Below are 25,991 nucleotides of genomic sequence, written 5' to 3'. Positions count from 1 at the left end.
TCGGGCCTTCTGACTCAGACTGAAACTGGAACTTACACCATCAACTCTCCTGGTTCTCACGTCTGTGGACGAGGACAGAAACTATACCATTGACTCTCCTGGGTCTCCAGTTTGCCACTACAGGTGGTGGGACTTCTCAGCCTACAGGCCAATTCCATATAATAAATATACCTCCCTTCCCACCCACCCATCCAGTATATCTCCATCCTATTGGCTCTGTTTTTCTGGAGACTAATACAGACTTTGGTACTGTGCTACTGTAACAAACAGCTAAAAACATGGAATGGCTTTAGAACTGGATAATGGGTTGAGGCTAGAGGAGTTTGGATGTACATAGAAATATGGCTGTTAAGGGAAATGATTCTGGTGAAGACCGACGAAGAAAAGGGGAGAGCTGGAGAAGAAGCTTCTATCTTTTTAGAGAATACATAAATAATCATCAAAAGAATGTTAAGATATGGATGGGAAAGGCCATTTTGGTGACATCTCAGAAGAAATGAGGGACATATTATCAGACAACAGAGGGAAGGTGATCCTCCTTATAAAGTGTCAAAAGAGGGACACCTGGGTGGCTCAGTGTTTGAGTGTCTGCCTTTGGCTCAGGTCATGATCCCGGGATCCTGGGATTGAGTTCTACATCAGGCTTCCCCTGCCTATGTCTCTGTCTCTCTCTCTCTGTGTCTCTCATGAATAAATAAATAAAATCTTAAAAGAAAATGGCAAAAGAACTTGGCTGAACTATATTTTAGTGTTTTGCAGAAGGCACAACTTGCAAGCTACTGAGGAGATTTCTAAGCAAGGTGTTTTAGGGGCAGTTCGTTTCCTCCTGACTGCTTAGAGTAAAATACAAAAGAGAATGAATCCAAGAAGTTAAGCGAAAATTAATCAGAACTTAAAGATTTAGACAATTTTCAGCCTATTAATACTGAAAGAGAGAGAGAGAGAGAGAGAGAGAGCATGCACAATTGTTCTGAAGAGAACACAAGCATGTGACCAAACAATAGTTTGATTAGTATGGATGTGAACCACAGACTTAATCAGCCACCCCAAAATAAAGTGAAGGAAGGCCATTAGACTTCTTAGCTCCTACAGGGCTGGACCATAGAGCTCTGCAGGTGCAAACATGTGCTATTCTTCAAGACAAAGAAGGAATAACCACAAAGGTGATTCACAGATCATGAGGGTTGCCTCTTCAGTTTCAGTGTGTGTGTATGTAGAGGAGGGGAGGGTAGTGATTATTGCTTCAGTTCAGTACACCAGACAGCAACCACTTGAAGCCTGGGGGCAAGGCCCCCCAGAGCTTAGGGAGTATGATTCTTACCTGGCAAAGCTGGAGAAACAGGACTACCACCTTACTGGGTCTGAAAGCAGAGCATCCAACAAAAAAGGATTATTCTCAACCATCAGGATCTAATGCTATTTGCCTTACTGAGGATTTTAGAATTACTTGGGCTCTGACGCCTTTTTCTTCCTTCTAATTTCTTTCTTTTGGAAGGAGAATGTTCTATCCTATGCCTGTGCCATAGGCAAACCATTGTAGTTTGGAAGCATATAACTTATCTGGTTTTGTAGGTTCATAACTAGAGAGGAATTTTACCTCAGGATGAATCATACCTCACCCACATCTGATTTAGATGATATTTAGATGTATCTTTGAATATTAGGCTTGAGAATTGATGCTAGAATGCGTTAAGACTCTGGGGACTATTAGGATTGAATGAATGGATTTTGAATGCAAGAAGAACACAAATTTTGAGGGGGGGGGGCAAGTGTAGAATATGAATGTCTGTGTCTCCCGAAAATTCATATGTTGAAGCTCTATCTACCAAATTAATGGTATTTGGAGCTAGAAGAAAATTAGGTTTAGATGAGGTCATGAGGATGGGGCCTCATGATGTGATAGTGTCTTTACAAGAAGAGACCAGAGCTCTCCCTCTGCTATGTGAGAACACAAGAAGGGGGCCATCTGCAAGCCATGAAGACAGCCCTCACCAGGGAACTAAATAATTCAGCACCTTGATCTTGGACTTCCCAGCCTCCAGAACTGAGAAGTAAATATCGACTGTTTAAGCCACCCAGTCTATGATATTTTGTTATAGCAGCCCAAGCTGACTTACACAGCCACTCAATATCCATTATCCCCCTTCTACTTAGTAATGCAGCCTGGTTTAATTTGGGGTGGCACTGAACACAAATAAAATGCTATTTTTCTTAGCCTCCATAGAAGATAATATGTGACCACGTGATGAATAAAATGTATGCAAAAGTGTTGATTGGGACATCTGATTGTACTCTTGAAAATCACACAGAAAAAAGTAAATAAACACACCAAGCAAGTTCTTGCCCTTTTGTACTCTCCTGTTTTCCCCTACTGCCAACCTAGACATGAAGGTCAAAGTCAAAATTCTAGCAGCCATTCTGGGCCACAAAGAAAATTTCAAGAGACTCACATCCATAAGGCACCAAACTAATGCCAGCAACAACCTGTCTCTAGACTTCTTAAAAATTAACCCTTATGGGAGCACCTGGGCTGCTCAGTCAGTTAAGTGTACAACTCTTGATTTCATCTCAGGTCATGATCTCAGGATTATGGGATTGAGCCTCACATTGGATTCTGTGCTCAGCACAGAGTCTGCTTGGGATTCTCTCTCTCCATCTGCCTCTCCCCTACCTCTGCTTACATTCTTTCTCTTTTTTTAAAAGATTGATTGATTTGAGAGAGAGAGAGAGAGAGAGTGCACACACATGGTGGGGGGGGGAGGCAGAGCAGAGGGAGAGGAAGAGAAGCAGACTCCTTCCTGAGCAGGGAGCTGGATATGGGGCTTGATCCCAGGGCTCCAGGATCGTGACGCGAGCTGAAGGTAAACATTTAACTGACTGAGCCACCCAGGTGTTGCCTCCCTCTTAAATAAAAATAATAACTCTTATCTATTTAAGCAACTGTAGTTAGAACTGTCACGTGCAGCTTTGTAATTCATAACTGACATGAGTCAACTTTCACATTAAAACTACAATATACAAACCTCTGATGTACAACTTCAGAAAGTTCAAATTTCTGAAAATTAGAAAAGTTAGAAACAAATTTGTTTAGAGTTGACCTCTCAGTTAATTACTTTTATACAAAAGCAGACTTAAAAATAGTTTCGTTTTGGAGAATTAGAATTTTTTGATAGTTTTGTTGTGGTTCCCCACTGCTCTTACCTGTCCATCATCCATTGCACCTTCTGCCTGAGAGTCCCCAGGTTTTCAACACCCCACTATCATTCTCAGTCCATGGGATTCAGGAGAAGCTAAATGTTATCCCTAAACTCCATTGTGGGTACCTGACCCAGGCCTAGCCAATCAGTGTATTCAATATACCTAGAACAATGACAAGTACAGGTCTCTCCTCATTCATGCCCAAACAGTGCAACTTAACTCTGGAAATCCTTTGACCTGTTCTGAAAGAGGCATTGTCCTAACATCAGGATTGCAGAGAGGAAAGAATGTAAGCTTGGGGCTGTTAGCAGACTTATCACTGTAAATGAAGAGCTGGACCCAGAATGGAGCCAATAGAGAAAAAAACAAAAAATGCAAAGAGTAAGACTAAGTCCTGATGACATCATTCAGCCGTGGATTCAGCCAAGTCTGATCTTTTCAGATTCATGAGTCAAATATGTTTTCTTTTTTGGTTGAACCAGTATGAGCTGCATCTTCTGACATTTGAAACTGTGGGGGCCCGATTAATATAGTCACACATGGTAAATAATCCTGATTCATCATATTATTAGCCTTTTACCAATTACATCAAGTGTTCATATGAAATTTTCCCTGAGAGTTAATTTACCATAAAAAGCAGTATTACAAAATATTAGCATAATGAATTGCTTCTAGGTTTTTATATTATAAAATAACTTACAAGTTATTTTTTTAAGATTTTATTTATTCATCTGAGAGAGAGAGCACACAAGCAAGGAGAGGGGCAGAGGGAGAGAGAGAAGAAGCAGACTCCTTGCTGAGCAGGGGGTAGGGGTGGGCTGGATCCCAGGACCCCAGGATCATGACCTGAAGCAAAGGCAGACACTTAACTGACTGAGCCACCCAGGTGCCCCTTTCCACAAATTATTTTTAATTGGACAAAATAGGAGGGGTAACATCATTTCTATAATATAATCATTATAACCTAACCAAAGAGTATTTACCTCAACAAAAAAAGAAACAATTATCATTGAAAAATGATCTTCAAAAAAAAAAAAAAAAGAAAAATGATCTTCAGACAAAAAAGATAACTCATTCTCCCTTCTTACAAATATTTATTTAATTTATGAAAGTCATACTCCTGAATTATGAGGGATAGCAAACTGTATGTGATGTTTCTAGGACCTTACAATTTATCAGACAAAACATTAATACTAATAATAGTTATATAACATTTTCTGAAAATTAGAGAATAATAAGAAATATTACATTCTATAATATTATTATAGATGCTAGAGTTCTTAGAGATCCAACAGTTCTTTCAACACATGGTTGAGGAAACTGAAACTCCAAGAGCCAGTGACTTAGTTCCCATGGCAAAATCCCACTAGAAGCCAGACCTCCTTAGACACAGTCCAACATTCTTTCTTACTACCCCACCCTACCTCAGTTAGGAGAACAGCAAAACACTAAGACGTTTCTCCAACTATAATTTTTCTTCTATGTAACCTAAAAAGGAGAATCTCAAAGACCACACTGAAATAAGTTTGATTCTCTTTTTATCATTTACAGAGACAAAACAGTAAGTCTCTGCCTTAGTATCAAGGTTTGCCTTCAATTTCTGTCATAGTTTTTCTTCCCATTGATTTTTGTTTTTTTATTAAACTAACCTTGAATGTGTAGCATTCCTGCCTGGAAAAAAAAAAATCCCAAACAGCTTGTTTTGAACATGTTTGTTCTGTTCTGAATTCTGGGCAAACTAACAGAGTCTGATAAGCCAAACTAAAGGAGTTACCTAAATTAAACTTAATCCAGACTTCTCAACCAGGTAAACCAGCTTGCATAAAATACTAGAACACTGCGAACTCTAATTCTATTGTAAGAGTTGGGTCTATGGAAAATAAAGGACATGCAGTGATTCCATACAAGGACTGCTATTCCTAGGCACCCAAGAATTTACAAAGAAGACTAGTTCTCATTAGAAAGAATTGTTATGAAGTATGTATTTTTGCAGTGTCACTGAGGTGGGGACCCCCCCCCACCATGGATAATTTGAGAAAGTGGATTAAAAATTTTGTTTAAAAAAAGAACAAAGTCAGAGGACGGATTCCCTGATTACAAACCTTGTGATACAGCTAGAGCCATCAAGAGTGTGGTAGTAGCTTAAGGACAGATTGTATAGACTAATAGAATAGACTAGAAAGCCTTGGGGGTTTGTTGCTGGGAAGACCAAGGCATGATTGGAAGGCTGGAACTTTCAACCCTGCTCCTTGACCTCCCAGAGAGAACAGGGGCTGGGTGTTGAGTTAGTCACCAATGGCCAGTGATTTAATCAACCATGGCTCCATAATGAACCCTCCATAAAAACCCTAAATGGTGGGATTTGGAGAGTTGCTGGGTTAGTGGACATATGCACATATGGAGAGGGTGGGACATGCAGAGAGGGCATGGAATCTCTGTAACCTTTTCCTGTATTTTTCCCCTATGCCTCTCTTCCATGTGACTGTTTCTGTGTTGTATCTTTTATAATAAACAAGGAAGAGTAAGTAAAGTTTTCTTGAGTTCTGTGTGCTGTTACAGTGAATTATCAAACCTGAGGAAAAGGTTGTAGGAACCTCTGATTTTTAGCCAGTCAGAAGTACAGGTGGCAACCCAGAACTTCCCAGGCCAGAAATCCAAGATTAAGATGCCATCAGGGTTGGTATTTGGTGAGAGCTCTCTTCCTGGCTTGTAGACAGCTACCTTTCTGCTGTGTTTCATGTGGCCTTTCCTGTGTGTATGCAAGGAGAAAGAAGTATCTGGCATCTCTTCCTCTTCCTATAAGGATACTGACCAGTCCTATTGTATTAGGATTGCACTTATGCACTTATGACCTCATTTAACTGTAATTACTTCTCTAAAGACCCTATCACCAAATACAGTCACATTAGGTTAAGGGCTTCAGCTATGAATTGGGCCAGGGGACTGGGGTACACACCAACAGATGGGTGATCAGAGAAGGCCTTTCAGAGGAGTTGACATTTCTACTGAGACCTAAAGGATATAGGAGCTTGTTATGGGATGAGCCAGAGGAAGGTGACTATACAAAAAGAAACATATGCAGAGGTATAATCTGCATTTGCTATACTGTTTGAGAATATTGAGTTATTATGTAGAGGAAAAGAAAAAACATGGAATAGAAGAAACTCATATATTAAATATAGAGACGTAGTTAGTGGGTAGAGCACATATGTGTTAAATGCAGATAGAAAGAAATTAAAGGACCATGAGTAATATTTGAGAGGCACTAAATTTACATGAGACACCTAAGCACTAAATATTCATGACAAATTAAATATATGAGATATTTAATGCCCAGGATACACTAAATATAGATGAGCACTTAATATTTAGAGCACCATAATCCAGTCACTCATTAGTAGTAACAATTTTGGTCCTCTGCCCCAAACACATAAACCCCCGGCTCAAATAAAACCCATAGCTGTTCAGCAGGTTAATTGGGAAGCCACAGCTATCGGCAAGGTGTACTTGGCTCCATGTCTTTCTGGTATGTCTTTGGCCTACGATACCTTCTGTTTGTAGTCTTCCTTGCTTGAACTTCAACTCTGGTCCATCAGCAGAGAAGGCTGATGCAGCAGAGAGATGTAGGACATACAAACATTACATAACCCAGGATTGAAATAGCATGATCTTTCACTTCTCTCATACTGTTTCCTAATAGTGTGTTAACTTATCCCCCCCATCTCTTTTCTCTTACTTTACACTATGTATTTTAAGTAAATAAACTATGTGACTCAAGCATTTTAACAGAGTGCTTCTGTTCTATAAGTTTTGGGATATCCTGCCTGATAGTATAATTGATGTTTACCATTGCCATCAAGATAATTTCCCATACAGCAAAAGGCCTTAAAATGGGAAAAGCTCAATATGTTCTAGAACTGCACTGCCCAATATAGTGGCCACTAGCCACATGTGGCTATTTAAATTTAAAATAACTAAAATTAAATTTTAAAAAATTTTAAGATTTTTATTTATTTATTTGAGAGAGAGAGAGAGAGAGGAGAGAGAGAGAGAGCCCTCACAAGCAGGGGGGAGGGGTAGAGCGAGAGGGAGAAGCAGACTCCCTGCTGAGCAGGGAGCCTGATGCAGCTCCATCCCAGGACCCTAAGATCATGACCTGAGCCAAAAGCAGATGCTAACTAACTGAGCCACCCAGGCATCCCCCTAAAATTAAGTAAAAATTAAAATTAATTTCCTCAGTTGCATTATTCATATTTTAAGGGCTCAATAGCTACATGTAGTTGGTGGACACCAATGGCAACTGGACATTGCAGAAGAATATTTCTGTTATTGTAGAATGCTCTGTTGGGCATGATGTTTTAGAAACTTAGAGGTCAGAGGGTGATGAAGAGGAAGGTGGCTGGGGATGAGTTTGTGGGAGAAGGAGGTGTTAACATCATGCTGGGGACTTGTAGATCATGTTAGAGTTTCAACTGCAGTCTGAGTACAATAGACATAATTTGATTTATATTTTCAGATGGTTCTTTCTGGTTATTGACTGGAGAATGGATTGGAAGATGTGCAGAAAAGAGTTAGCATAGCCAGCCTGCTATCTTTTGAAAGTCTGTCTTATAAGATTGGTCCTTGGCTCATGTTTGCAAACTCAGATTTTCGAAGGATCCCCACCATCCAAATGGTAAGAATGCCTCATTTTGCTTAAACTGTGTGTACAAACAATGTGCTTTATGCTGGACACCTGCTTTGATACTCTCAAGCATTTGTACCTGCTAGGCAGAGGATGCCTGTGTGACGAGCCCTAATAAAATCCGCAGTCACTGAGTTTTAAACAAGCTTCCCTGATTGACAACATTTCACATGTGTTGTCATAACCCATTGCCCTGGGAAATTAAGCATATCCTGTGTGACACTAGTGGGAGAAGCTTCTTAGAAGGGTGAGCCTTGTTTCCCCTGGACTTTGCCTCATGTGCCTTTTCTCTTTGCAGTTTTTGCTTTGAATTCTTTCGCTGTAATCATAGATAGCCATGAGTACAACTCTATTCTGAGCCCTATGAGTCTTCCTAGCAAATTGTTGAACATGGGGCAGGTAGTCTTGGGGATCCCTAACTCAGAGGAGGAGGATACAACAATGAAGGGTTGGAAAATCATTTAAGAAGCAATTTCAGTCATCCATCCAGGTGAGATCTAATGATGACCTGGCCTGGGATGGTGGCAATTAAGATGGAGGGATATAAGTAAAAATTTTCAAAATATTATCTTCATTGCAGAAATACAGACAGTTTTGCCCTTTAAATGGTTTTCATTTCTATCCCTTCTGTCTTTGCTTTCCGAGAGCTGATCCTACCATTGTATCTTGAGTTCGTATTAATGCATGGATTTAGGAAGTCAGTCTTCCTAACATCAGGTTCACTCATATAATCTAATCTTCCTTAATCACCAACCCCATCCTACTCTCATTGCATGAAATTCCTTTATCTCAATTTCACAACTCTCTCATAACCTATCCGCACCCCATCTAACTTAACTGCCCATCCAGATACTCTCTGACACTTGTCCTCTTCTCAGGCAGATGCCTGACCCAATGTGCTCATTCCCAGTCTTAGCTTTAGTCATGTACTCTCTCTATTTTCTCTCTCCTTTTCTCTTCCCAATTTATTCAAGTTCCCTTTTATTCAGAGAGTCTTCCCTGATTGGCCCTGCCCTGATTGTGCTCCTTAGTTCCTCTCAGCCAAAACATTTAGAGTAAGTACCACATACCTTCGAATGTATGTATGTATCAGTTAGGATTTTTTTGTTTGGAAGTTACAGAAAACCCAGTACAAATGGACTTAAATAATAAAAGAAAATTTAGTAATTCATGTAGCTTACATTTCAGTAAAATTCCTTTACTGGAGCTCTATCGAAAGGTTCCAACAATATCATGAGGATTTGGTTGCTCTCCATTTTGGGGTTCTACTTCCCATTAAGTTGGCTTTATTCTTGAGCTTTATGTGATTTTCCTCCTCCTCCCCCAACACATCTCAAACCTACAACTTCACATCGTCCCAGGCTCGAGCTCAATGGGAAAATAGCATTTCTTCTGGAAAATTTCAAGCAACTCTTAAAATTCACCTTTTCTATTTTGAGTTGTTCATACCCATCTCAGGACCAACACTGTGGTAAATAGAATTCTGGGTGACTGTTGGTCAGACCTGGGTCACATGCTCCACTCCCAGGACTGGGAGTAGAGCCCTATCTGAATCAAGTGGATTCAGAATGAAATAAGGGGAGTTTCTAAAGGAAAATTAAGATAAGATTATCGCATAAAGGGACACTGAGAGGCAAAAACAATTATGACCACCATAATTCATGTAACCATATGAGCTGCTTCATGACATGCAGAAATTTCACTCCTTTTTACTTTTTTAATCAAATTAAATTTGGCACTGGCTTCACCTGCCTAATATTAATGACCAATCATCAGGTGCTTCTCCCCACCTGAACATACATAAATCCTGGAAATTATGAAATTCAGGAAAAATTTTTTTTAACATTTTTATTTATTTATGACAGTCACAGAGAGAGAGAGAGGCAGGGACATAGGCAGAGGGAGAAGCAGGCTCCATGCACCGAGAGCCCGACGTGTGATTCGATCCCGAGTCTCCAGGATCGCGCCCTGGGCCAAAGGCAGGCGCCAAACCGCGGCGCCACCCAGGGATCCCAATTCAGGAAAATTGAACCAATAGCTTTGGCCTTGGTTCATCATGATAGCTTGGAGATAGCTTGGAGATACTCACTGCCCTCATTTTCCATTTGAATATAAGCAGCTCTACTGAGGTCATCTGCTCTTTCTAGACCATTGGGATTTTTACTGTCAATCCCAAGGCTAAATTGCATAGTTTTAAGGCATCCATACTCCTTTTCAGTGGTTTTGCACCTCCCTGGACATAACCGTATGGGATCAAAACTCACATCTGTAGTAGTTGTATGCTTATATACTCTCTTAGAGTAATTGCTACAGATATGTGTAGGCAATATTTTTCTTTCAGGCTAAACTCTGTTTATAATTTATGTTTTTGTGTGCCTTACTTTGCTGAGCATAGAGAACAATAAATACTTGTTGGTATGTACAAAGAGGAAAATTCAGTTTCTGCCTAAGGGAATTTATAACTGGCCAAGGAAATACAACCCAGAAGAAGACACCCAGATATGACCATGAATTGAGAAAGAATAAGGGAGAGGTGTCTGGGTGGCTCAGTTTGTTGGGCAAATGACTCTTGGTTTCTGCTCAGGTTATGATCTCATGGGTTGTGAGATCGAACCTGGTGTCAGGCCCCACACTTAGCAGGGAGTCTGCTTGAAGATTCTCTCTCTGCCTCTTCCCCAACACATGCAGGCACTCTCTCATGCTCTTGAATAAATAAATAAATCTTAAAAAAATAATAAGAGAACTAGAAAACAAGAAGAGAAAGCACTATAGGGGCTCTACGAGAATGAGGTTTGCTGAGGGTTCAGAAAAGATTACATAAAGATGGACTCATTAAGGAATGCCCTTAAAGTCTTGAATCCTTTTGAGAGAGAAAAGAGACTTTTAGATTTTCTGATTTTTTGAAAGAAGGATTTTTTAAATCCAAAACAACACTGTTGGGCATGGATACAGAAGTATGGGATACAAATTATTCTCTCTTTCTCTCCCTCTACCCAGGTCCCTCTTCATTAAGATTCAGTCTTCATTTAAATTTAATTTATAAGAGATGTCATTTTAATTAATTTAACATTTAATATCTATTAAAGTAGATTCAAACTGTGTAATTAAAAAAATAAAAATAAAAAAACTGTAATTTAATTATGAAATTAATTAAATTAATTAATTTCATAATAGTTATGCAACTAGTGCTACCATTCTTTCACCCACTTTATTTGACCTTCATGTACTGGTAGGAGCCTTTATATGGTCTGTAGGGGTAAGGAGGTAGACCAGCAAACTGCAAGCACCAGGTGTCTGCTTCAGCACTTGTCTGCCTCTTAGCTCCCAGGGTCTGGAGAATGGTATAGTGTTGAGGTATACAATATCACTAAGTGGTGAGTAATATATCTGCCATTCCCCCTTTGCTTTTCCCAGGCACTTTTCCAACAGGATTGACTATGAAACCAGCTGTCCTGTTATAAGATACTGGTGAAGAGGAACACAGTGACTTAAAGCATCAGACATAAGAAAAGCATTCTTTTTTATTACATAAAAAAAGACCATAAAGAATAGAAAATACCAAAGAGCAGAGAAATAGACATTAAGTTCTTTGATAGGAACATCTATTAGTAACTGGTAACCAATAAAAATGAAATTCTGGAATGCTATTGCATACTTTTGAAAGACAGGGATCAGATTTATGTGAAATCTCTTACAAAACAGCAATAACAATGGGGTCATTACTGCATTTCCAATAACCCACTGCAGGACTGGATGAGAAAGTGGGGTCAGAGCTGGAAAGAGAATTCAGCATGCAGAAGGGGGAGTTAGTATAGACAGAAACTGCATTTGTTCCTGCCACAGGGAATTCTCTGATTATTATGTATCAGATGTTAGTAGAAAAAGTGATTTGAAAAAAAAAAAAAAAGTGATTTGCTCTCCGGCTAAAGAGTCAGATTTAACAGATATAAGATGGGGGGCAGGAATCTGCATTTTTAACAAACCCTCTAGGTTATTCAAATGTAGGTTGTCTGAGGATTTTACCTTGAAAAACACTGCACATTCAGAGCAGTTGATGCTTCAGATTTTCTATACAGAAGTAAAGTGTGGAAAGCTCTCTAGTTTGAGAGGATGCTAGGGAGACTCATCCAGAAAGTTTGTTTAGAAAACAAACACCCTGTATGTTTATTTAAGGTGATGAGGAGCTCCTGAGAGACACTGGTGTCAAGGAATGCTTAAGGGTAGTGCTTCTTGGGCAGCCCAGTGGCTCAGCGGTTTAATGCTGCCTTCAGGCCACGGTGTGATCCTGGAGACCTGGGATTGAGTCCCACATCAGGTTCCCTGCATGGAGCCTGCTTCTCCCTCTGCCTGTGTCTTTGCCTCTCTCTCTCTCTCTCTCTCTCTCTCTGTGTGTGTGTGTCTCATGAATAAATAAATAAAATCTTTTTTAAAAAGGGTAGTGATTCTTAAACTTTAATATGCACACAAATCATCAAGGATCTTGTTAAAGTGTAGATTCTAATTCAGTGGGGCTGGGTCCTGAGGATTCTGTATTTCTAACAAGCTCCCAGGTAATGCCAATACTGATGGTCCCAGGACTGCCCTTTGGCAAGATATTAACTGAAAGTAAGGTTGTGTAATGGAGAGAGACATGGTAAGAAATTGCATGTAAAGTGGAAAAGTAAGACATGAAACACAGCCAAGATCTGAAGAAAACTTAATCCAAAGGATAAACAAATTAGAATCATGAAAAGGGAGGTAGCTGGCAACTTAGACTGGCTCAGAGTGAATCACCAAGGCTTCCCCCCCCCACACACACATGAAGCATGTTTTATGTATACATGAAAAGAGGGTGGTCTTAGATAGGGTTGCAGGCCAGGTCTTATCAGCCTATACCTCGCAAAAATTCAGCTGAGTTTCTTTAAAGAAACTCATTGTTCTCTCTGATTAACAAAACCTCCTCCCACAAACTAGAAAATGCCATTTTGCAACACAGGATAACTAATCATCACCACAGAAGTTTCATAAACCAATTATCTTACATCTTTCTTTGTTGAAAATCCTGGATGGCTCCCCACAGTTAGGGACAAACCTAGGTTTCTGAGCTTTGAGTTCAATTTCTTCCACAATCTGCCCCAACCCTGTGTTTCCAGCCCTATCTCTCACCAATATCCAGTATTCTCATGAATATTTATTGCAGGTCGCACTTACCTCTGGAGTACTTCTTATCTAGTCAGTTCTTTGCTGGAATGCCTTTTTTTTCTAATCTATTCTTCAAAGCCTAGTTTAAACATAATGAGGATGATGACGTATCAACAATCTATATTTACTCAGTCTTTACTGTTTGGTAGGCACTAAGTATCAGAATGAATTCCTACTCTGACTCTGAAAGGTAATGATCATGATGATTGCCCATTCATTCATTCATTCATTCAGCAATATTTATTGTGCCCCTAAGGTATGCCAGGCACTACTCTAGGCACCAAAAACTAAACAGACAACTCCCTTCCTTCAACAGGTTTACATTGCGATTTAAGAGACCAATACTATCATGCAATATGTCAGTGGTAAGTGCTGTGGGAAAACAAAAAAATGAAGCAGAGTATGGGGATACCGGTAAAGGGAAGAGTTTGTGCAAATGCTTGAATAAAGACAACTGCTACCCTTGAGGATAACTGGAGGCAGAGAAAAAAGCAAATGCAAAAGGACTGCTTGACGTGTTTTGGCAAGGAGAGCATGACTAAAGAAGACGATGGTTAGAGTTGTGGGGAGGTGGGGCTAAATCCTATAGGAGGGCTTTATAGATTAATTTAAGAGTTTTGCCTTTTCCCTTAAGTTAGATGGAAAGCCATAGTCCTTTTTCAAAGAGTTAGGGGCTACTGCCTTCAAAATTGATCACAGGGGAACAAGGGCAGAATCAGGGAGATCTGTGAGGAGCCTACTGCAAAAATCCAGGTGAGACATGATAGAGGTAGGGAGTAGTGGTCAGATCCTGAATCCACTTAGAAGGTTCAAGAGGCAGAATATAGGTGGCAGTGAAAGAATGAGAGGAGCTAAAGATAGCTAAGTGTTTTGGCCTCTACAATTGGTGGGATGGAGTTGCTATTTGTTGCTATCTTATAGATAAAGCATTTGAGGCTTAAGGAGATTCAGTAATTCCTTCAAAGTCAACTGTCTAGTTGTTGTTACAGGTTTATCTGGAAATACTGAGTGGTAGTTCCCCCTTTTCCCTCTAGGAAATAGCCTTCCTATGTAAAGACAGCACTGAATCTAGGAAGGGGTTATGGGATTTTTAGGATTTCCAAGTGTCTACCTCTCCCAGAGCATCCAGAAAAGGACAGTACTCAGGTTGGGATGGCTGCAAGATGTCTTGGAAACAGGTTACAAAGCACTAATACCCTAAGTACTGGGCTGCTTTCTGCCCGAAGTGTAAAAGACCTCTGGGGAGAGTTGTCTCTCTCCAGACAAAGGGAGGATTAATAGTATAACCCCAATTCAGTGTCCCAGGACCACTCAAACCCCAGAGGTCTTGTTCACTGCAATGGGGAAAAGAATCCCAGAAATAAATCTTTCCCACCTTGATGAGTGGGGATTCTAGCCATATTTTATTTGAAGGAGAAGGGAAATAAAGAAATATGATGGGGATGTTCATTATGGCATTGCTAATTAAGGGAAAACCTTGGGAACAAACAATGTTCAACAGCATGGGAAGAGCTGATTAAATTAAGGTATTTATATAGAGTATAATTCTATGTATCTATTTAGAAACCTGGAACAGATCTATATTTATAGATGTGGAAAGGTGTCCACAATGTGCTACAGAATGAAAGGATCAGTTTACAGAACAGAATGTAGAGTATGATCCTATGCAAGTCAAACCATGGGCACACGTACGCATACACAAATAAATATATGAAGAGACAGTTGGAAGCAAATTCACAAAATGTTAATAATGCTTATCTGTGGCTAGTGAGGTTTATGTAATTTAACTTATTTCCTGTTTTCCTAGATTAACTGAACTTTTTTAAATGAGCATGTCTCAATTATGTAATCAGAAAAAATGTTTTCATCTTAGAAAAAATCTATTAGAATTCTGTAATTGTACCTTTAATTATGCTGTAAAAATTTTATCTAAAGCTAAGTTTAAAATATTAATTAGACATTTTGTTACTTGAAAAATCTTTATTAAGCCTCCATTTTTATCAATTAAATGTTGAAAAGTGAGGTACGTTAAGTGGTATCTCTTCATGCTAACCACTAAGCACTTTGGTAAAAACACTCAGCTCCATTTACTCATTTTTAACATTACTTTCCCTGGGCTTCCTTGCTAACAAAAATTAAGTGGTTAGTTTTTAAAAAACCACAGTTATTTCCACCAATAAGATGACATGAATTCCACTGATATTAAATTTTTTACAGAGGCAGAAATATTTATGAAACAACCAAAGAAAAAAATACTGTTCAAAGTCTGGGATTTTATCACATTTTTTTACAATAATTGTTTTTAACCTGATTACAAGACTATTTGATCTGAAGGTTACTTTTTCTATAATCTTTAAAATGCTAAGGATATGGACACTGCATTTATCTGCATATTTCTAAATACACGGTTCTTGGATAAGTAGATCAGGTCAAACTAGGTGAATTGGTTGAATTCCAACTCTTAGAGTATTAGGTTCAAGACCATAATTAAAGATGAAAATCACTATATTAGTTGAAAAACAATTTCAAAGAACTAGAAGACTATTGACAATGAAATTGAGACCTGGAAAATACTGAATAAAGAATATCAAGCCACACTTGTTATATATTCAACAAAGGGAGATATTTTATTTTCTTTTGTTCACAAAAAGCAGAAAGAGGAAAAAGGAAAAACAGAAAGTAGAAAATCATGAAACTGATACAGATTTACTGGAAAATAGGCAAAGTAAACAGAAATAGAATTAAATTTGAAAAAAATTTAGAACAGTGATATAGATGGGGCATAGACTATAAGATATTAGAGGTAATGAAACAAGTAAATCTAAATAAAAAGGAAACTTATTTGGAAGGAGGAATAATAGTTATTTAGTCTCTGCCCTATCCTTCAATCTCTATATCAAATTAGTCACCAGGTTCTGCTGATGGTCGAATTCCCAGCAAAACTGGAAGATATCAAAAAATGGTCTTCAAGGGGTGGCTGGCTGGCTTAGCTAGTAGAGCATGCAACTCTCGATCTCAGGGTTGTGAGTCTGAGTCCCACATTGGGTGAAGAGTTTACTTAAAAAAAAAATAACGTTCTTTGAGTTAATTCTTACTACCTGGTTCTAACTCTCTTCCTTCAATCTCATCCCAGGTTCTTACTGTAAATCTCATTTCTAAATGGCTTTGCTATTGGTGAAAGATAAACTCAAAACTCTAAGTTTTATTGAGATTTTATTCACCCATGGGCTTACTTTTTAATTAAGAGATGTTTGCATGAAAAGGCCTTCAAAATTTAAGTGTTTGTCTTCAGCCTGACCTTGCATTTCTTTTTGGGTTCCATGCCAGACCAGTGTTTCCAGTGGCCCACTGTACATACTTACCTGGACCACAGACCACTGAAACTCACTGGCTCAAAACTTGCTCCTCCTAGCTTCCACATCTTTCCTCATAATTCACATTCTAAAAATTATACCTCCTAAAAGCTCCCTCATCAATTCTCCCCTTCTTTGTTCACAATGCTAAGGGCTTACTTCAAGCACTAATAACTTAGCACCTGGACTTGCAGTCGTTTTTTTAAATGGCCTCTCTGTTTCTAATTCACCTTCTATTTGGCCATGACTCTAGAATGTACAATTTATAATTGTAAATTTAGGGACGCCTGGGTGGCTCAGTGGTTGAGTGTCTGCCTTTTGCTCAGGGGGTGATCCTTGAGTCCCGGGATCGAGTCCCACATCAGGCTTCCTGCATGGAGTCTGCTTCTCCCTCTGCCTGTGTCTCTGCCTCTTTCTCTCTCTCTCTCTCTCTCATGAATAAATAAATAAAATCTTAAAAAAAAATAAAATTGTAAATTTAAAAGTGATCATGTCAGTTGCCTGCTAAAAAAATTCTTCAATGACTTTTCATTCCCGTCAGGATAAAAGGACAGACACTGGGGCACCTGAGTGACTGAATTAGTTGGGGGCATCTGCCTTCAGCTCAGGTCATGATCACCAAGTCCTGGGATCCAGCCCCACCTTGGGCTCTCTGTTCAGTAGGGAGTCTGTATTTACCTCTGCCTGTGCCTCTTGCCCTGCTCATGCTCTCTCTCTCTCTCTGTCTCAAATGAATATATAAAAATTTTTTAAAAGATTTTTTTTTTTTTAATTCATGAGAGACACAGAATGAGGGGCAGAGACACAGGCAGAGGGAGAAGCAGGCTCCTTGAGTTGGGAGCCTGATGTGGAACTAGATCCCGGAACCCCAGGATCACAGCCTGAGCCAAAGGCAGACACTCAACCACTGAGCCACTCAGTTGTCCTAAATAAATAAAATCTTAAAAAAAAAAAAAAGACAGACACCTGGGCATAGTATATAAGGTTCTTTCTGAACTGGTTCCTGTCTAATCTTCTAATCTTTTTCTATCTCATTCTTTAAACATACTGCACCCCAGTCATGCTGAACTGATTGTTGTTTTTCAAACAAGTTATGCCCTCTTACTTCTGGCCCTGTGGTCAAGCTGTTCCTTCAGCCTTAAATGACTCCCCTTTATCTTACATCCACCTGCAAGCTCCTACTTGTGCTCAACTCATGTTCCTTTTTCTGAAGACTTTGCTGACCTATTTAAGCAGAGTTTCATGTAGACATTTATTCTATAGAATCTATAGTGTTTTATTTATTGCTGCCTAACAAATTATTCCAAAACTTAGTAGCTTAAAATAATAATAAACGTTTATTATCTTATAGTTTTTATGGGTCAGGAATGTGGGAGCCACTTGGCTGGGAAGCTCTGGCTAGGGGTTTCTCATGAGGTTCAGTCAGATGTCAACTGGGGCTGCAGTCACCTAAGGACTTGAATGGGGCTTGACGACCCACTTCCAATTTCTTACTCACATGGCTGGCAAGTTGGTGCTGGCAATGTTGGTGGAGGCCTCAGTTTCTCCTCTTGGGGGCCTCTCCACAGAGCTGCGTAAGAATCTTCATATGATGACTGCTGGCCTCTCCCAAAGCAGCCAATCCAAGAGACCAGAGCAGAAGTTATAAGTCCTTTACAACCTACTTTTTGAAGTCACCCACTATAACCTCTGCTATAGTCTATTGTTCACATAGACTAGCTCTGATTCACTGTGAGAGAAGACTATAGAAGGACATGAATACAACAAAATGAGAATCATTGGGAGCCATCCTGGAGACTGGCTAAGGTGTACAGAGTTGTGAATATACATCCTATTTCACTAGCCAGTGATGACAAAATATCATACATAATTTTAATGTTCAAATTATGATGGCATAAGCCTTCAGAAACTTGTTCTTCTGCATTTCTGAGATAGTTCTTGTGTTCTTAGGGTTAATCCCTTCTGTTCTGATGCCCCGACTTTCTGGACCTGCTATAGCCCTGCCATCTCTCACTCCTATGAGGATACAGCGCCACTGGGCACCACTGTCTTGCACAGATGACTTTCACCATTGTTTCTAGCAGTGACTTTGTGGAATGCTTGATATTCCTCAGAGAAAGTGGAACAAGCTCAAGGGTACAACTAACAGCAGGCTGTGATGTTAAGTCTTTTCCAAAGGCTTAGTAAATACTTGAAAAGAAATGTAATAGAGCAAGGGGTAACTCTGAGAGATCCACTGTCTAAACTTATCCTCAAATAGCACAAACCTAGGTCCTCTGGAAACTCTATCACTGCCAGATGATGTTGTTTTGCCCTGTGTCCTACAAAAGACAAAGGATAACATAATCTGTCATCAGTCCAATTCCTAAGGTCCTGAATTTTCAGTCTTTAAATAACACCACAGGTGGAACTCAACAATCCACACCATGGCATCCTGGGCCAAGCACTCTTTATTTTTTGTTCACAGCCTCTCCTCTAGCATTGGCTAAAGGAAATAAGCCTGTCTTCTCCCAGTGTTCCTTTTCATCTCACTTCCGTGACTCTCACAAACAATTGCCCAAAGAACGGTTCTCTCAACTCTGCAAATACACTCAGTCATGAATGAGCATAGGAGAGTCTAAATTCACACTTACAGAAATTATAATTTGTAGTGGCAGAGAACTACTAAGAGATGTCTTATTAACAGCTCAAAGCATCTACATTTGCTTTATCTTAATTATTTTGGGCCTTCCCCCAAGAACTAGACATGGGTGATTGCTTTACATTTACATAGCCCAAGAAATCACATCAAGGCGTTTCCCAGAATGAAGAAAGAGTTAGTACCAAAGGAAACTGGATCGTTTACTTTTAAAGGGTAGCATTTCCAGCTGTTTCACTCATCAAGGTTAAAAAATAAAACCCTGGCTACAGCTAGCCTGGTTATGTCACCTGCTGTAATTACTTCTTGGAAAGCATGCCTCCTCTTCATTAGAGAACCCGGAGGTCAGACAACAAAAATAGGAGCTGAAAGAGATACTAAAGGAATAAGTGGTGCCTAGAAACAGAAAATAATGTCAAGCAGATTGTGATGTGGAAACAGTGGGCTTCAGTGAAATGATGAGAGATTTTGGAGTAAGGCAAATGTAGGACCATATCATAGTGATGCTTCCCCTATGGTGGGGTAACTCAGACTTCTCTGAGCCTTGCTTTCTTCATCTGTAAAATGATGATAAAAATCTATACCTCACAAGATTGAAGATTAAATGAGAATATATATAATCAATAAAAAAAAAGAAAGTATATAATCAAAATTTGGCAGGAAGACAGGCTGTGCTCCAGGTATAGCGCTGTGTGTTGAGAATAGAGTGGTGAACAGATAACAGTGTGCCACTGTCTTCACTTAGATTCCAGTCCAGAAGGAAAGACAGACATTAAACAAAGAACTACCTAATTACATATGTGATGAATGCTATAAAGAAGAAGCCTAGGGTATCATAAAAGGAGACCTGACCTAAATTAAGGTGTCAGGGAATGGGGCCATGAGGTACTAAGGCCAAAGGTAGGGAGTGTGGATTAGGGAAGATCATCTCAGGTTTCAGTAAGAACATTCTAGGCTCGATAAATGGAAACCATTATTGTTATTATTTACCCAATAAATATTTATTGAATATCTACCATATGTACTGCATGACTATGTATACTGAGGGTACAATAAATCTGTGAGCTTGAGAAAATAACTTAATTTCTTTGAGCCTCAGTATGTTTATCTGTAAAATGGGGACATTAATAGTACCTACTTCTTTAGTCCTTTTTTTGAGGATTCAATGAGATAATGAATGTAATGTGATTAACATAATGCATGACATAGGGAGAAGATAATATGTGTTAGTGATATTATTATTCATTAGTCAAGACTGGCTACATAATTTGCAGGGATCATTGCAAATGAAAATGTTGAGCCTGGGGCACCTGGATGGTGTAGTCAGTTAGATCTCTGACCTTTTTTTAAAAAATATTTTATTTATTTATTAATGACAGACACAGAGAGGGAGAGAGAGGCAGAGACACAGGCAGAGGGAGAAGCAGGCTCCATGCAGGGAGCCTGACGTGGGACTCAATGCTGGGTCTCCAGGATCACACCCTGGGCTGAAGGCCGTGCTAAACCACTGGGCCACCAGAGCTGCCCAGATCTCTGACTTTTGATTTTGGCTCAGGTCATAATCTCAGGGTCGTGAGATCAAGCCCTGCATTGGGCTCTGTGGTCAGTGTGGAGTGTGACTGAGTTCCTCTCTCCTCTCCCTCTGCTCCTTCCCCTCCATGCTTGCTCTCCCTCTCTAAAATAAATTTTAAAATCTTAAAAAAAAAAAAAAAGGAAAAAATGCAGGGTCCCATATTAAAAAATTGTTAAGAATTTCAACATAGCAATAGCACAGCATTGAACTCAGTGTGGGGCCCTGGGTGACTGTATAGTCAACGCACTCATGAAGATAGCCCTGTCACTAATTATGTCTTATGTACATATATGTATTTATATAGATTATCTATCCAAAAAGGTTGAGTTTTTCTTGGGAGCAACTTCCAGAATTCAATTTGCTGAATTTACTTTACAAGGATAAAATATACACCTATTCAGTATATTAATAGATAATTGGTGCTTACATTTTTCTCAACATTTAATTATGAAAAACTTTCAAACAGCAAAATTATACGAATTTTTATTATAAACACATGTATACATCCCACCTAGATTCCACACTTAAGTTTTATTATAGTTGCTTTATCAAGTATCTATCCATCTATCCATTCTTTAAACCATCTAATCTGTCTTATTTTTGATGCATTTCAAAGTAAATCCCAGGCATCAGTATCACTAACTGAAATATAATCTACTATTTTTTCTTTTGTTATAAAATTGATATAGAGGAATGCACAAATCTTTTTTCCCCTCAATTTTAGTAGGAATGCACAAATCTAAGAGTGAATTTGCTGAGTTTTGACAAATGCATACACTTCTGTAACCCAAACCTCCAGAACATACCATCACCCTAACATGTTCCTTCATATCCCTTCCTGATCAATATCTCCATCCCAACCTCTCTCAGAGACAACTATTATTCTGATTTTTTTCCCTGATGCTTAAGTTTTTAAAACTTTAAGCTAAGTTTAGGAACAACTTAACTTCAATATCTTCTCGCATGGGTACATAGAAAATTCTGCAGACTGTAAAATAGGAAAGATAAGTCTAGGATACTCTGATGTATTCAAAAAAATATTTATTGAATCAAAGAGTAAAACTAGGGAAATCACTTGAGTGCTTTTTGTTTGTAATAGTTTCAGTTTTTGGTAAAAGTGATACAATGTAAATAATATGAAAAATACAGAGAGAAAATAATATGAAAAAATAGAAAATATTAAAAATCACTCATCATAGAGGGATAAGCATTTTTAGTATTTTGATAGAATTTCTTCCAGGTATCCAATTATATATAAACATAGTGAAGTGGTCTGTGTTGAAATTTGATAAAATGGGATCATAGATATGTACAGTCTGTTTCTATCACTTGACAATACGCTATAGATATCTTTTCCTCATCAAGAGATATACAGTGGAATCATCATTTTTAATGGGCATGCTAGATGGATATACCATTCTTTAATCAACCACTTATCTACCCATGAATATTTAAGACTGTTTCCAAATTTTCAATACTATCAGCAATATTGCAGCAAACATCCTTGTGCATACATCCTTTTCTGAACTGTGTAATTATTTCTTTAGGATAAGTTGCAACCTGAACATGTTTTACATGTTGGTTTATGATACCAAAATGCCTTCCAGAAAGGAGGCAAAAATTTACATCCCCTGACTGGCAAATCTTAAAATTCTTAAGAACACAAAATGAACACTTTATTATTTTTCCTTTAGGATAGAAGAGAGGAAAATACATGAAGGGCTAAGATTTAAACCAGCAAGTAAGAATGTATACAGAAGTTCCCCTATATGTGCACTGCAAATCAGTGGAGTTGAACTCTATTCAATAAAAAGATTATTGGGATACCTTGTTGGCTCAGTCAGAGGAGCATGTACCTCTTGATCTTGGGGTCATGAATTCAAGCCCCACGTTGGGTGTAGAGATTACTAAAAAATAAATAAATAAATTTAAAAAATAAAAAGAGGGGATCCCTGGGTGGCTCAGCGGTTTGGGGCCTGTCTTTGGCCCAGGGCGCGATCCTGGAGTCCCGGGATCAAGTCCCACATCAGGCTCCCGGCATAGAGCCTCCTTCTCCCTCTGCCTGTGTCTCTGCCTCTCTCTCTCTCTCTCTCTCTCTCTCTCTATGTCTATCATAAATAAATATTAGAATTAAAAAAATAAAAAATAAAAAGATTAAGTGACTTCTACATGCAAAGATAAGGCTAGCTTTCGTAGGAGCAAAAAGATGAGAAGCCATGAACTCAGTATTCAGAATACTCACACCCTAATAGCACAAATTCCTTGGGTACAGTGATTTATCTTCACGTAAGCCTATATGATAAGAATGGGCTCTAAGGATTTATTCTTAAAGGAGCAATGACTCCTACATTAAATTTGGTACAAAACTCAAAAGATATTAGGTGAAAAGCAAATCTCTCTCCCATCCTTATTCCCCAGTTACATACCTTTACTGATTGCACTTCTCTTCAGAGATTACCACTGTTACTAATTTCCTGTATATCTTCCCAGAAAATGCTCTGGATATGTGTATACAGGAATATGCTGAGCAGGCAAAAAATTGTCTACTCATCGCTTACTCATTCAAGCAGGTTTTTAATACAATAGTATTATAATCACACATGATTTTACATGTTGCTTTTAAAATTATACCTTGGGGATTGTTCCATATTCATTCATATAGAATTGCTTCATTTATTTTTAACTTGAAGATTGTTCCATAGCCATTTTAGGGAGCTGCTTCATTCTTTTTTACCGTCAACCCAATTTTTCATTGCATGAATGTATTTAACCGGTACTCTATTTAATGGACTACTAGGTTGCTCCCAACATTTTGCTAACATAATCCTGCAAGGAATACCCCTCTAGATAATGAAATCATTTTGGAATCAGAAATTACTGTATTGGGGGCGCCTGACTGGCTCAGTCGGTAGAGCATGGGACTCTTGATCATGAGTTCAAGTCCCACATTGGGCATGGAGATTGCTTAAAATTAAAAAACTGAAAAAAGAAATGACTGCGTGAAGATAATAATATTTGGCTTCAAATCAAATTAATAAGTACTTGGTAGAAACATTTGTTGGGTTTTAGATGAGTATTAAAAGAACAAAGCATTAAAGATATGCTGTGTCTGAAATATGTTCCCCCAAACAACTGCTGAAACAAAAGAAAAGCATAAAAGCCAACAGGAAATCTCCACCCACTTAGTCAGACTCCCTAGGAGGAGTGAATAGATAGGCCTTACCCAGTGTCTTCCAGGTCCACAGTGGAGCTTTGTCAACACTAACTGTGAGAACTCATTGTAGAATCAATGTCTTGGCACTACCAACTTGCCCTAGAGAGTTTGGATCTAGCAATATGGACATACAAATATTCACTTGTCACAAATATAATTCATCAAAAGGCCTTTGGACAGGCAAGTGGAGGAGCAGATTCCCTTTTGCCCTTCCCATTGATTTTTTTTGAACTTCATTTTGAAATAATCACAGTTAAAATTTCAAGAATAGCACAAAGAACGCCCACTTTATTCAAATTCATTATTTTTAAAAAGTTTGGCCACATTCTCCTCTTTTTATATATATATATATTTTTTCTGATTTAAAGTAGGTTGCATGCATATTACTCCTTTACCCCTTAATACTTCAGTGTGTGTTTCCTATACACAAGGATATCCCACTGATTTTGTGGGAGGAAAGACTGACCTGGCTACTCCCATCTAAGAGCTGGAAGGAACTTAAAGGTGTCTACTTTAGGAAACCCAGAATTGGCAAATGAGTCAGCCAAGGTCATATCGTCAGCATCTGGGATGACATCCTCTATTCTGGCTCTTTCCATTCCACAAGCCATTAGGAACCATTTGGTCCAAACTGTTCAATAAATTTTATAAATGAGGAAACTATAGCTCAGAGAGGATTTATGATTTGTCTAAGGTCACATAGGAGGTTACTGGCCTCAATTCCATAGTCAGCAAAACCTCTTTGCCAAAGGGCACAATGAAGACTAATTTTCCTGAATGCACACTTAGTGAGTAAGCTGATAAGTGAACATCTAGGACTTTTGCATGCCCATAAATCCTTCCCCTTCTCATGACAACAGCTTTGGAAAAATCATCACTCTTTTATTGGATACAGTTAGTGGGATGGTCCTTCAAACTACCCCACCCTTCTGCAGTGAAATGAACATGTAACCCAACCTGTCTCAGTGGTCTCTGGTTCATTTGAATCTCAAAGATATGGACTCAAGGACTGAAAAAGGGTGAGTTGATAGATTTCTCTTGAAGTTGGTGCTAAAGAGGCCTCCTAAAGACAGGCTGCTTATTGGCTCTTGTTGCTCATTAACTTTGCTTCCCATCCTTCCTGAGATTTGCTTCTTCAGCCTTTAGTTACATTCTCTGAGATCCTCCTCTGTCTTTCCAATAGTTTCCACAGGCTTAGGTTGACCAGGGGTGTTGCTTGCCTAGCCAGTAATAGCTGACTAGAGAAAAAAAACTATTGCCTTCAGAAACACTTGTCCAAACAGAGCCGTGACTTAGGTTGCATAAAAAAAGTTGGGCCTGGGTACACCCTTCCCTCCTTAAGGCTTAGCATGGAAGTACTTTTCAGGCTTATCACACTGCTGTTCAGTTTCACTAATGATGCTCCACTTTCACACCCCCAGAAGTGACTGTTCCTGGGAAAACAGAGCAAACTTTCTGTTAGTTGTGGCTTTTAGAAAAGTCTCTAGCAAGGTTCATCAGCAGTTTTAACTCCACTGCCCCGACTGCTCCATCTGGGTGTTTAGTGTGGTGAAACACAATCTGACTTGAGCACAAGAGCCCAGGGTGGGCTCCCTGCCTGATGGACTGTAAGGCCAGCTGCCAGCCAGAAGTGAAGACACCACTCTGTCTTTCCTGACAATCTGTTCCTGACCTCCTGAGAGGGCTTTCAGAAGAAGTTCGTACATACACAAGAACACATTAATGTCTCCAGAATGACATTCAGACAGTGCAGTCTGAATCTGTATCCAGGAAAGAAATCTCCATAAAAGCATAATCATTGCGCAGCTGGGCTCAGGTCATGATTCTGGGGTCCTGGGATCAAGTCCCATATCAGGCTCCCTATAGGGAGCCTGCTTCACCCTCTGCCTATGTCTCTGCCTCTCTCTCTTTCTCTGTGTCTCTCATGAATAAATAAATAAAATCTTTAAAAATAAAGCATAATCATTGGCAAAGAGGTTCCCAAGCTCATGTTGAAAACAGCTTTTTTTCTACAAAAAGAGTTAATATTATATATAATTTAACATTATTTTAAATACTAGTATGTAGAACAGTTTAGCTTTATTTTTTTTATTTTTTTTTTTAGCTTTATATTAGCCACTCAAGAACCAGAACTTTCATAGCCAAAGATC

The 25,991-nt window shown here is 38.9% G+C and overlaps 1 protein-coding gene across 1 annotated transcript in view; it reads right to left on the bottom strand.

Annotated features, from left to right (window-relative positions):
• Positions 1 to 1,126: 1,126 nt before the first annotated feature.
• LOC140610124 (uncharacterized) overlaps positions 1,127 to 25,991 on the bottom strand; it is a 34,902-nt gene continuing 10,037 nt past the window's right edge. Inside the window, exon 2 of the mRNA XM_072785757.1 lies at positions 1,127 to 1,361. The gene's annotated coding sequence lies outside the window, so the exon portion shown is untranslated. The remainder of the gene's footprint in view (positions 1,362 to 25,991) is intronic.

Source organism: Canis lupus, chromosome 19 (genome assembly GCF_048164855.1).
Source record: "Canis lupus baileyi chromosome 19, mCanLup2.hap1, whole genome shotgun sequence".
Classification (NCBI taxonomy): domain Eukaryota; kingdom Metazoa; phylum Chordata; class Mammalia; order Carnivora; family Canidae; genus Canis; species Canis lupus.
The sequence above is the reverse complement of the archived record's forward strand: the minus strand, read 5'-3'. Positions and strand labels throughout refer to the sequence as shown.